Here is a 13,666-nt window from a genome sequence, read left to right as displayed (position 1 = left end):
GGTGCAAATATTTTTAGATAATGTATCAGTCTAACTGAGGCACATGGCATCTTTTCCTGCACTTCTTCCCAGTAACCTGCTACCAAACACTGAGGGAGTTTAGTGGAGTGGTGATGTGCTGGAAAGACCAGCTCTAGACTGCAGTTAGCTTGTGATGAGACACAGCCTAGAAATGCTTGCTTATAAATATGTTTTATGTAGCCTCGGGGGTTCACTTACCTTTATTACTTCCCTGCTAGCAGTCCCTTGATAAAACCAGGTCAGAGACAGAGAGAATGAATTCCCTGGGCTACCTCCAGTACAGCTCTGTCAGGAAATGTTCACCGAGTATATCCTGATGAGAAAAGGAGAGTAGCTGTGTGTCAAATGTAGATAATTCCTCAGTCTTTTGTCCAATCCATGGTGAGTCTTACGCATTTCTGACTTCTTTCCTGCTTGAGTCAAAAAGATGACCAGGGGAGGGTGAGGCCTGTGGAGTGACAACCAAGGAGGAAGGCTTGTGAAAGTGAGGGTCAAAGGTAGGGAGGAGTTGGGAGAGCTCTCATGCACAAAGATGTGCCTTTATTACTGTCCTCCACACATGAGGGATATCTGTCCTGTGAGACTTCCACTCTGCTCTTCTGTGCCTGTGGAGAGACGCAATGACTGATGCTGTCTGAACCAAGGGGGTGCTTCGGCAGGAGGGGGGTTGCTGGGGCCTGAGGCAGAGATGTTGGTGAGACCCATGGGAGCCCTCCTGCCTGGCTCGGCCAGGACTTTGGGATTGTACCTGCAGCTTGAAACATGAGGATTAAAGGGAACTCGAGCCTGAGGCATGCAGGGCCAGAGACGAAGCATACCTTGGGGCAGCTCGAAGGCAAGGAATAATACCTCTTCAAGTTTGCAATAAAAATGGCCTCCAATAAAACTGCATTGCAAAACATGGGAAAGAAACAGGATGCAAAGAGTAAAAAGTCAGAGAGGAAGAGCCTGAAGCATTGGTAGTGGAAAAAGACAGAACTGCCGTGTAGTGAAAGTGAGGGGGTGGTTATTTCCTCAAGTGGAAGGGAATACAGATGCTGACAATACTAGGAACCCGAAGAAAACCTATACTGCCCAGCGGTAATTAAAACATTTGTTAATTCTCCAACAGCTGGTACAGAAAAAGCTGGTACAAAAAGAAAATCTTTATCTGGCAGCGAATCTGATGATAGTGAATCAAAGAAGAGAGATGCTGCCGGGCAAAGCAAGAGGCTTTGTGGGAGGTCTGACCCTGAATGAATAACTGGTGCCACAGACAGCAGTGGAGAATTGGTGTTTCTCATGAAATGGGAAGATTCAGATGAGGCAGACTTGGTGCTGACCAAAGAGGCAAAAATGAAGTGTCCTCAAATTGCAGTGCTTTTTATTCAGAGACTAACTTGGCATTCTTGTCCAGAAAATGAAGCTCAATAATTGTTTGCATTGCCATATATATAATTACACACACACACACACACGCACATAAGTTGATGCATATAAGCTCTGGGTCTTGGTTTTTTTCGTTTATTAGTGTGAAGAAATAACTAGATTCTAATGAAAATAAAGTTTTGTATGTTCATTTTGAAGGAGTGTTAGGGGTTTTTTTTGTTTTTTGTTTTTTTGAGTCTATAGCACTGGTTACATTGAACAAATAAATAAAGCTTTCTTAGTTGCTTCCTTTATCAGAAAAGAACATTTGATACCATGATATATTATTTTCTCTGCATTAGGGAACAAATTTTCTAAATGTTGGAGGAAATCTCCACAGTCATTACGCGATCAGATTGTGTTTAACTCATATATGCCTAAGGACCATTCCGGGTTTTTCGTTTATGAGGGGGTTTTTTGTGTGTATACATAAAACACATATGTAAATGATTTTCTTTTCCTTCTTTTATTTTTTAAAAACACTTGCTGAAACAAAAATGCCAATTCATAACCAGGGATAAGCCCATATTTCTGGGATGCCATCTCTCTGAGCAGCCTAAGAAATAAATGCGTTCAAGTTAAATGGAAAATTTTCCTGAAGGCTTAACCTTTCAAGTTAGGTAGATGATTCCATAATTAATTGGAAAATTTAAATATAATGTAAATAACTTAAATTGGACAATAAAAGCAGTTGTATCTGAATCCATATCTATAACTACAGTCACATAAATGGAAGTTTATTTGCAAAACTCCTGACAGGAAAAATTTTATCACTACCAAGAATCTCCCCACCCAGACGAGAAAACTAGAAAAATCCTGGTGTGTTTCAATTAGCCAAGCAAGACTTAGTTAAATGGACATTTAAAGGTTTCTTCTAGTGAACCTCTTCTTTACTAGAAGTTGAAATCCCTGTGCTGTACTGACTAAGAGGATGTCTAAGACTTTGCTCATGGAAACCTAACCAGGTTGTTAGAGATGCTGTCAATCTAGGACCTGATAGAATAAATTTTAAATAAATAGTTTAGATCAACTTAATAAAACTATTTAAATAAATAGTTTAGATTAACTTTTGTAATCTAAACTATTGATCTATATGTTTTTTCTTTACCCTCAACTGATTCCTTACACACAGGCTCAATCTTTTCAGTATCTGGGTTACTGGTTCAGCAGAAGCATAAAAAAGCAATAACTTTGTAGTAATCAGAATGTTATCCAACTGTATATTGTTTACTTTATTGTAAACATTGGTGAACAATGGTCCATAGTTTTATATTAAAAAATAAAATAGGGCTTCCCTGGTGGCACAGTGGTTGAGAGTCCACCTGCAAATGCAGGGGACACGGGTTCATGCCCCGGTCCGGCAGGATCCCACATGCCGTGGAGCGACTGGGCCCGTGAGCCATGGTTGCTGAGCCTGCGCGTCCGGAGCCTGTGCTCCACAACGGGAGAGGCCACAACAGTGACAGGCCCGCGTATGGCAAAAAAATAAAATAAAATAAAATGGATATGCAAACTTCCACTTTTGCAAATTATCAGTAGCTATAACATTTTAGCTAATTTTTTTCTTTGTAATTATTTAAAGAGTTGTGTTTCATAATGCTTGAAAATGTGTTTCTTCAAATGTCCCTGGGACACACTGTAATCCTTTTGCTACGTGAATAATCTCACGTAATTTATCAGATTGAAAATTTATCTTCAAGTTCTTGTCTTAAGTATTCTCTCCTCCCTGACCCAGATTTCCGTAGAATTTTGAGGAGGAGCTCTGGTCACTCCATCATAGCTCTTCAGCCTTCTGGAGTTTACCCTCAGCCTCTGCACCTCCTCAAATGATCATCAGGCTTTAGAGGCTACCATCACTGGGTACGAACTGTGGGAATCCAGCTCCTATTGCCTGCTTAGGGTCAGGGGTGGCAAGTGGAACAGGGAGTAAGGCGATTTCTTTATGTAGGAACAAAGTTTTAGGCATCACAGGCAAGAATTATATATGCTTTTTTCCTTAGAAACATTGTCACACACATGGATTAAATTCTAGAATGAGATGATGATTGTGTTTAACCATTTATTTGTGGTTAAATAAGTTTTAGTGGCTCATTTAGGCACTGAAATTCTTTGAAAGCTGGTATATATGTGCATAGATATGTTATAATCTATTATGTATTTATATATTATATTTCTATATAAATTTTTAAACCATTTCTATGAACTGAAACTTGATTAAGCAGAACATATTCCCCAATTATGCTTGATAACAGAATTTGCCACATTTAAAATTGAAAGAATGAAATGATGTAGGAGTTACATGTTCATAGATATTTTTTTTAAAAATCGTGTCACCATAGTATAAAATCTGGTCATTGATATGAATTATCTCATTTTGCAAACTGTCCCTAGCATTTAGTTGAACAATAGCTGATCCTCTACCAGACTATTACAGAATCATTCAATTTTGTATGGGCAATAGTTGTTTCATAAATAATTGAAGTCCTTTCATTATTTTAAAAATGTTTCTGTACCCCAAGTGAATTCCACACACTTGTGAAAAATCAGTGAAATTCTGTGCTGTTGATTAAAATATGTTTTTAAGACACTCTCAGAATTTGAAGAATGATCATGGTACATATTAGCATTCAAAAATGAGATATCCATAATTACTTTGAGGAGGAAATCTTATTAAAGTCTGCAATAAAAGCATTTAGGAACTCTGGAATGAAACCTGGGCAATTTAGGTCTTAAGAATCAATTTTAGAATACATTTAAAATGCCATTTTCAACACTTATATCCTAAAATTTATTTTTCATCAACAGTTTACTAAAGTATGTTTGTCCATAGATCATTGTTCTTTTTTGAAGTATAGTTAATTTACAATGTTGTGTTAGTTTCAGGTGTACAGCAAAGCAAATCAGTTATACATAAGTGTGTGTATATATAATCCTTTTCATATTCTTTTTCATTATAGGTTATTACAAGATATTGAATACAATTCCTCGAGCTATACAGTAGGACCTTGTTATTCACCTATTTTATATATAGTGGTTTGTATCTGCTAATCCCAAACTACTAATTTATCCCTCCCCCACCCCCTTTCCCCTTTGGTAACCATAAGTTTGTTTTCTATGTCTGTGAGTCTGTTTCTGTTTTGTAAATAAGATCATCTGTATCATATTTTAGATTCCACATAGAAGTGATATCATAAGATATTTGTCTTTGTCTGACCTACTTCACTTAGTATGATAATCTCTAGGTCCATCCATGTTGTTGCAATGGCATTATTTCTTTCTTTTTTATGGCTGAGTAGTATTCCATTGTGTGTGTGTGTGTGTGTGTGTGTGTGTGTGTATACATACACACCACATCTTCTTTATCCATTCATCTGTTGATGGACATTTAGGTTGCTTCCATGTCTTGGCTACTGTAAGTAGTGCTGCTATGAACATTGTGGTGCATGTATCTTTTTGAATTAGAGTTTTCTCTGGATATATGCCCAGGAGTGGGATTGCTGGATCATATGGTAACTCTACTTTTAGTTTTTTAAGGAACCTCCATACTGTTTTCCATAGTGGCTGCACCAATTTACATTCCCACCAACAGTGTATGAGGGTTCCCTTTTCTCCACACCCTCTCCAGCATTTATTTTTTGTGGAGTTTTTAATGATCACCATTCTGACCAGTTGAGGTGATACCTCATTGTAGTTTTGATTTGCATTTCCCTAATAATTAGAGATGTTGAGCATCTTTTCATGTGCCTATTGGCCATCTATAAGTCTTCTTTGGAGAAATGTCTATTTAAGGGTTCTGCCCATTTTCTGACTGGTTTGTTTTTGTTGTTGTTGTTATTGAGTTGTATGAGCTGTTTGTTTGTATAGTTTGGAAATTAAGCCTTGTGGGTCGCATCATTTGCAAATATTTTCTCCCAGTCTATAGGCTGTCTTTTCGTTTTTTTTTTTTTTTTTTTTTTTTGCTGTACGTGGGCCTCCCACTGTTGTGGCCTCTCCAGTTGTGGAGCACAGGCTCTGGACGCTCAGGCTCAGCGGCCATGGCTCATGGGCCCGGCCGCTCCGCGGCATGTGGGATCTTCCCGGACCAGGGCACAAACCTGTGTCCCCTGCATCGGCAGGCGGACTCTCAACCACTGCGCCAGCAGGGAAGCCCTGTCTTTTCGTTTTGTTTATGGTTTCCTTTGCTGTGCAAAAGCTTGTAAGTTTGATTAGGTCCCATTTGTTTATTTTTATTTCTATTGCCTTGGGAGACTGATCTAAGAAAACATTCCTATGATTTATGTCAGAAATGTTCTGGCTATATTCTCTTCTAGGAGTTTTATGGCGTCCTGTTTGATATTTAAGTCTTTAATGCATTTTGAGTTTATTTTTGTGTATGGTGTGAGGAAGTGTTTTCATTGATTTACATGAGGCTGTCCACTTTTCCCAACATCACTTGCTGAAGACACTGTCTTTTCTCCATTGTATATTCTTGACTCCTTTGTCAAAGATTAATTGACTGTAGGTGTGTGGGTTTATTTCTGGGCTCTCTATTGTTTCACAGATATGTATGTCTGTTTTTTGTGCCAATATCCTGCTGTTTTGATTACTGTAGCTTTGTAGTATTGTCTGAAGCCTGGGAGGGTTATGCCTCCAGCTTTGTTCTTTTTCCCCAGGATTGCTTTGGCAATTATGGGTCTTTTGTGATTCCATATAAATTTTAGAATAATTTGTTCTAGTTCTGTGAAAAATGTCATGGGAATTTGATTTACAGGTTGCATTAAACCTGTAGATTGCTTTGAGTAGTATGGCCATTTTAACAATATTAATCTTCCAATCCAAGAGCATGGGATATCTTGTCATTTCTTTAAATCATATTCAATTTCTTTTATCAGTGTTTTACAGTTCTCAGCATGTTAATTCTTTCACCTCCTTGGTCAGGTTTACTACTAAGTATTTTTTAAATGTGATTTTTTTTTTTTTTTTTTTTTTTGGTGGTACGCGGGCCTCTCACTGTTGTGGCGTCTCCCATTGTGGAGCACAGGCTCCAGACGCGCAGGCTCAGTGACCATGGCTCATGGGCCCAGCCGCTCCGCGGCATGTGGGATCTTCCCGGACCGGGGCACAAACCCACGTCCCCTGCATTGGCAGGTGGACTCCCAACCACTGTGCCACCAGGGAAGCCCTAAATGTGATTTTAAAAGGGATTTTTTTTTTTAACTTTGCCTTTTTGATATTTCATCGTTAGTGTAAAGAATCTGTATGTTAATCTTGTAGCCTGCTACCTTGCTAAATTTGTTTATCAGTTCTAGTAGTTTTCGTGTGGAGTCTTTTAGGGCTTTCTATATATAATATCGTATCACCTGCACATAATGACAATTTTACCTCTTTCCTTCCAATTTGGATACCTTTTATTTCTTTTTCTTGTCTGATTCCCATGGCTAGGACTTCCAATATTATGTTGAATAGAAGTGGTGAGGGTGGGTATCCTTGTCTTATTCCAGATTTTAGTGGGAAGGCTTTTAGCTTTTCCCTGTTGAGTATTATATTGGCTGTGGCTTTGTCATAAATAGCGTGGTAAGAGTTTTTTATCATGAATGGATGTCGAATTTTGAATTTTTCAATGATAAAACCAAAGAAGAAATTTAAAAATACCTTGAGACAAATGACAATGAAAACACAACTATACAAAATCTATGGGATGCAGCAAAAGCAGTCCTAAGATGGAAGTTCACAGCAATACGGGCCTTCCTCAAAAAACAAGAAAAATCCCAAATAAACAACCTGAAAGAATTAGAGAAAGAAGAACAAACAAAACCTAAAGTCAGCAGAAGGAAGGAAATAATAAAGAACAGAGAGGAAATAAAATAGAGAATAAAAAACAATAGGAAAAAAAACCCAATAAAAACAACAGCTGGTGTTTTGAAAGGGTAAACAAAATCAATGAACTTAATAACCAAATAACCAAAGGACCCAAATAACCACAGGACCCAAATAACCAAAATAAGAAATGAAAGAGGAGACGAAACACCTGACACCACAGAAATACAAAAAACCGTAAGAGAATATGATGAATGAATAGATATACTGTGGTATATACTGAAATACTGACACCGGCTACAGCATGGATGAGCCCTGAAAACATTATCCTACAAGGAAGAAGTCAGTAACAGAAGGTCACATGTTGAGAGTTCCATTTATATGAAATGTCCAGAATAAAATCTACAAACATAGGTGTTTAAGGCTAGAAGGGAGATTGGGGTGGTGGGGAGAATGGGTAGTGTGTGCTAATGGGTTTCTTCTTGGGGCGATGAAAATGTTCTAAATTGATTTTGGTGATGGTTGCACAACTCTGTGACTATACTAAACCCCACTGAATTGTATACATTAAAGGGGTAAATCGTATGGTGGTGAATTATATCTTAAGCTGGGTTTTTAAAAGATACATGTTTATTAAAGTGAAAAACTAAAAAACAAATCCTGAAATTTCCAACCAATTACAGAGTTTAAGATCTGTTGGCATTTCTTTTTTATTTTTACACTGAGGGTAAAGGACTGTGTTCAAAATTACCTGATTCATTTGTTTTTTCTCTCTGAAGTTATGATGTTTATTTGAAATACAACAAGGTTAATTTGTTTCTGTTTATATTCAATTTTAGAGTTGTATCTACATTATTGATGTAATTTTACTTTTGAATATTTAAAACTTTTATGTTTCCAGAATAAAAATTATACATGTTATACTCAGAAAAAAAAATAAGAGAATACCATGAACAATTATATGCCAACAAACTGGACTACCTAGAAGAGATAGACAAGCTTCTAGAAACATACAATCCACCAAAACGAATCAAGAAGAAATAGATAAGTCGAACAGACCAATCACTAGAAGTGAAATCGAATATGTAATTTAAAAAAAAAACAAACAAAAAACTCCCTGCAAACAAAACTCCCTGCGGAACCGGACAGCTTCACTGGGAAAGTCTACTAAACATACAAAGAAGAACTTATACTGATTCTTCTCAAACTCTTCCAAAAGACTGAAGAGGAGGCAACACTCCTAAAGTCATTCTACAAAGCCACCATCACCCTGATACCAAAACCAGACAAAGATGTTACCAAAAAAGAAAATTACAGGCCAATATCTTTGATGAATATAGATGTAAAAATTCTCAACAAAATATTAGCAAACTGAATCCAACAACACATAAAAAAGATCATACACCATGATCAAGTTGGACTCATCCCAGGGTAACAACGATGGTTCAACATACACGAATCAATGTGATATACCACATCAACAAAAGAAAAGTCAAAAACAACATGATCATCTCAATAGATGCAGAAAAAGCATTTGATAAAACTCATTTTTCTTTTTAAACATAGTTTTAACCCAGATGAGAAGGTGACTATTGCATTAGCTTTGGAGTTCTGAAGATTATAGATATGTGATATTCATACTCTCTTGCACACACAGAGAAAAAAGTCATTTTGAAACAGAAAACTGCTTCATTCCATAAGCATGCCACTAATGCATGATTCAAGATGTCATAGTTTGGATGAGATAATCAAATTCCTTAGATGAATCAACTGAAAGCAGCTGCTTTGTTTAGGAATGATTTAGAGATATGTAAACTGAAGACAGTAGATTGAAAGGGAGAAAAAAAGAGTTAAGTGTAAGGATATTACAAAACACACGAAATGATTAAAAATTGTCATTATGAATATTGGGCCAATTGAAAAATATTATGCTCATTCGTCTTGCAAGGAATTACCTCCAAATGAAAATACAGCTCTAGTTCTACTATTAACTAGTAGATATTTGATATTGACAGATGTACATGCCATCATTTTGAGACTATGAATTTGAAAGCCTTGGGAATCATCATAGAACGAATAAACTAATATGCTTTGAAAATCCCAGTCCAAGAAAGTTTGTTCTCAATAATAATAATTCATGTTTATAAGGTGCCTTTCATTGAACTCTTAAGACTCTGTGTATAGATGTCTAAATATGCATGGTCATATATCACTGTCTTTATACATCATAGCCCATATGTTTCAATTCCTTGGACATAAAGCAACTCTTTCATATATGAAAATATAATCCCTACCCTTGCCATACAAATTCTCTATAAATACCACCTTCTCATTTATGCTCTTATATTGCTTGTGCTGAAGGATTGTTAATGTAATCTTTTCTTAAAGAAATGTTTTAAAAATTCTTTAAAAACAAAACACCTGTGTTTTCTGGCAGGACAACAATGTATTGGCCAAAATAACTGTATTTAATGACTGACTGGGGTTGGCTAGCGCCCCATGATTCATTTCATAATTGGAAAAAAATGTAACATTTGCTGACATCATCTGAGTGCTGATCTGGACCCACTGAACAGGGAGTTTTCCAACAAAAACGATTTAACTTTCCACTTCACAATTCAGGAAGAATTTAGGATTAGGGCATTCATGGAGTCTAGAAATGGTTTTCATTTTCAGCATTTTAGCTCAAAACTTGAACAGGAAGGAAAACTGTACATAGATTAATTTCCAAGGCAAAATTTCATCTGTAAAGCCTTACTTCCTCTGATGCATATTGATACCAGACTGAGATAAAGCATACTAAGTTCTGAAGAGAAAATAGCCTTAGAAATGAAAATTTAAATGAAAAATTTACTTGGTGAGGGCAGAGAGAGCCACCGTAGTAAAAGTTCTATTGTGAAAGAGTTTCTTGAACAAATATGTACTCACCTGATTCTTGCCTACCTAGATCTCCAGTCTATTTGAAGGTTTGCAGTACAAAATACATATGGAATGCACTAACGATTATTTAAAAGTAATGCACTACCAGTTGTAGTGGCATTATTTGATAATGATAGATAATAGGTTCAAAATTTTATACACTTTGCTGTAAATATGGGTAAAGAATATCTAGCCTAATCTTTCTTAAGAAAGCTCATCTTTATGTCAGACAGGAGACAGAGAAACTTACTCAAATTTTTTTTTTTTAAATTTTAATTAATTAATTAATTAATTTATGGCTGCGTTGGGTCTCCGTTGCTATGTGCGGGCTTTCTCTAGTTGTGGTGAGCGGGGGTTACTCTTCGTTGCGGTGTGCGGGCTTCTCATTGTGGTGGCTCCTCTTGCTGTGGAGCACGGGCTCTAGGCACACGGGCTCAGTAGTTGTGGTACATGGGCTCTAGAGCGCAGGCTCAGTAGTTGTGGCGCACAGGCTTAGTTCCTCAGTGGCATGTGGGATCTTCCCAGACCAGGGCTCAAACCAGCGTCCCCTGTGATGGCAGGTGAATTCTTAACCACTGCACCACTAGGCAAGTCCAAGAAACTTATTTTTAAAGTTGCCACCTTCAATAGTTTTGTCTCTTCTCATTTAAACATTGCCTTACGAATACCCTTAACTCTATCTACTTCTCTTGGCTGGATTTGACTCCAAAGTCATTACCTGGGTTTAAACCCACCTGTCTGATTACCCTGTGCCAGCATCTAAAGAGTTGAAATGGCTGAAAAACGAAACACATAACTGTGTGTCTTGGTCTCTCTTTAAGTTCCACACCAACAAATTTCAGATGGGCACACAACATGTCCAGAATATTACTAAAATTGAATAGTATCTTCATCATCCTACTTTCCTAGCTTAGTCTGCTCAACCTGCCATAACAAGATACCATCGACTGTGGCTTAAACGACAGAAATTTACTCCTCACAGCTCCAAAGGTAGGGAAGTCCAATATCAATGCTGGCCAATTCCAGTTTCTGGTGAGGGCCCTCTTCCTGGTTTGCAGCTGGCTGTATTTTCACAATGAAGAGATTTATTCATTCTCTCTTTCTTTCTCCCCCTCTCCCTTCCTCTCTCCCTTTGTCCTTCCCTCTTCTTATAACATCACAATCCTATCTGGTTAGGACCCCACCTTTATGGCTTCACTTAACCTCAACTGCCTCCTAAAGACCCTACCTCTAGATACAGACACATTGGGAGTTAGGGCTTCAACATACAAATTTTAGGGAGACACAATTCCGTCCATAGCAATTCTCAAATGATCATTTCACTCAGCTTCAGCTCTGAAACTCATTTAGCTTCTCCCCTACTCTTACTGCTTATTATAAGCTTATCTTATATTTATCAGGAAAGTAGAAGCAATTAGACAGGAACTCCCGCATCTTTCCCCGTGAAAACTACCAGCCTACTTGCATCATTACTCCTCCTCCTTGGCTTCCTTCTCATTACTACAGACAATGTGGCTTGGCCCAGGTCAAAGGACAACCTGATCAAGTCATCCATTGTGTTCCAGATCTTTTCCAGTGACTTAGTTTATATATTTATCTCCAATCTCTCAGATCCGTATATCCTTTGAATTGCTGTTCCTTTTCTCTGCTGCTCCTCATAAAGATTTCCTTCAAAGAGTTATCCAGAGTTGCTGCTCTTACTTTTTCAATTCACATTCTCTCCTAACCTAGCTCAATCGGACGTCTGTCCCTGCAACTCCATTGACTCTGCCATTCCTCTCTTGCTTGCCCTCTCAGCAGTATTCAAGAAAGTTGATCACCCCTTCCTTCTTTTCTTAAAAAATATTTATTTATTCAATTGTTTTTATTGTGGTAAGAACACTTAGCATGAAATATACTCTCTCAACAGATTTTCAAGTGTACAATATAGTATTATCTCTCAGCACAATTTTGTAGAGCAGATCCCTAGAACTTTTCAATTTTCCTTCTTGAAACAGTTACTTTTCTTGTAGTCCATGACACCGTACTCTCCTAGTTGCCCTCTATTTCACTGGCCTCTGCTTCTTAGTCTCCTTCATGGGCTCTACCTTCTGCTCTGCCTGAATGCTAAAGGTATAAGCACTCCAGGGCTCTAACTTGATCTCCCTTCTTTTCTCTATCTGTGCAGTTTTTTCCAATCAACCTCATTCAGTCCCATGGTTTTAAACACTATTTGTATGCTGATGATTTCCAGATCTTTATGTTCAGCTCTGAGTTCCAAACTATATATCCAGGCCCCTATTTGACATCTCCACATTGATTTTAAATAGGCTGGTATCTCCAATTTAATGTGCCCAAGATAGAACTTTTGTCATTCCCAAGTCCAACGCTAATGGATCTTTTTCTCAGTACATAGCATCATCATCTTGGAGTCAACATTCATTCCTCTCCTTTCCTTATTCATTCTCAATCTAAACCCTTAGTAAGTCCTGCTGACTTTACCTCTAAAAGTATTCTGAAAACTTCTACTTTTCTCTGTTTCCACTACTACCTTTTAGTCCAAGCCACCAAAGTTTCTCCTCTGGACTATTTCCATAGTCTGCTAACTGTACCACGGTTCCCTCCTGTTCCCCAGCCTCAGTACAAATGGAATCTCAATGGATGGATATATGATAGCCAGAGTGCTTTTTAAAAATAAAAATCAAATCAGGAATCTCTCTTGCTTGAAATTCCTCTAAAGACTTCTCATCAAGATCAGAGTAAAATCCAAAGTCTTGACCTAGAAAGTTCTAGGGCTTACAGCATTTTCAGTGTATTCTATGAGGGAATTAAGCTCTGCAGAAAAATTTCATCATTAACGATGATGTTAGCTGTGGGTTTTTCATAGCTGCCCTTTATCAGGTTGGGGAAGTTCCCTCCTATTCCTAGTTTGTTGAGTGTTTTTGTCCTGAAAGAGTGTTGCATTTTGCCAAATACTTTTTCTGTATCATTTGAGATAATCATGCGATTTTGTCCTTTATTCTATTAATATGGTATATTACATTGAACAAACCTTGATTAACTGGGTTACATTCCTCTTGGTTATGGTGTATAATCTTTTTTATATGTTGCTGGGTTAGGTTTGCTGGTATTTTGTTGAGGAATTTTTTTGTTTTCTCAATATGTCTTTGTCTGGCTTTGGTAGTAGAATAATATTGACCTCAGGATGAATTTGGAAATGTTTCCTGCTTTACTATTTTTTATTTTTTTAATCTTTATTGGAGTATAATTGCTTTACAATGTTGTGTTAGTTTCTGCTGTATAACAAAGTGAATCAGCTATATGTATACACATATCCCCATATCTCCTCCCTCGTGAGCCTCCCTCCCACCCTCCTTATCCCACCCCTCTAAGTCATCACAAAGCACCGAGCTGATCTCCCTGTGCTATGCAGCTGCTTCCCACTAGCTATCTATTTTACACTTGGTAGTGTATATATGTCCATGCCACTCTCTCACTTCGTCCCAGCTTCCCCTTCCCTCACTGTGTCCTCAACTCCGTTCTC

General features: G+C 37.6%; 1 pseudogene; it reads left to right on the top strand.

The window, feature by feature from the left end:
* Positions 1 to 891: 891 nt before the first annotated feature.
* Positions 892 to 1,434, top strand: LOC137228588 (chromobox protein homolog 3 pseudogene; annotated as a pseudogene).
* The last annotated feature ends 12,232 nt before the right edge of the window (positions 1,435 to 13,666 follow it).

Source organism: Pseudorca crassidens, chromosome 8 (assembly GCF_039906515.1).
Source record: "Pseudorca crassidens isolate mPseCra1 chromosome 8, mPseCra1.hap1, whole genome shotgun sequence".
Lineage (NCBI taxonomy): Eukaryota > Metazoa > Chordata > Mammalia > Artiodactyla > Delphinidae > Pseudorca > Pseudorca crassidens.
The sequence above is the reverse complement of the archived record's forward strand: the minus strand, read 5'-3'. Positions and strand labels throughout refer to the sequence as shown.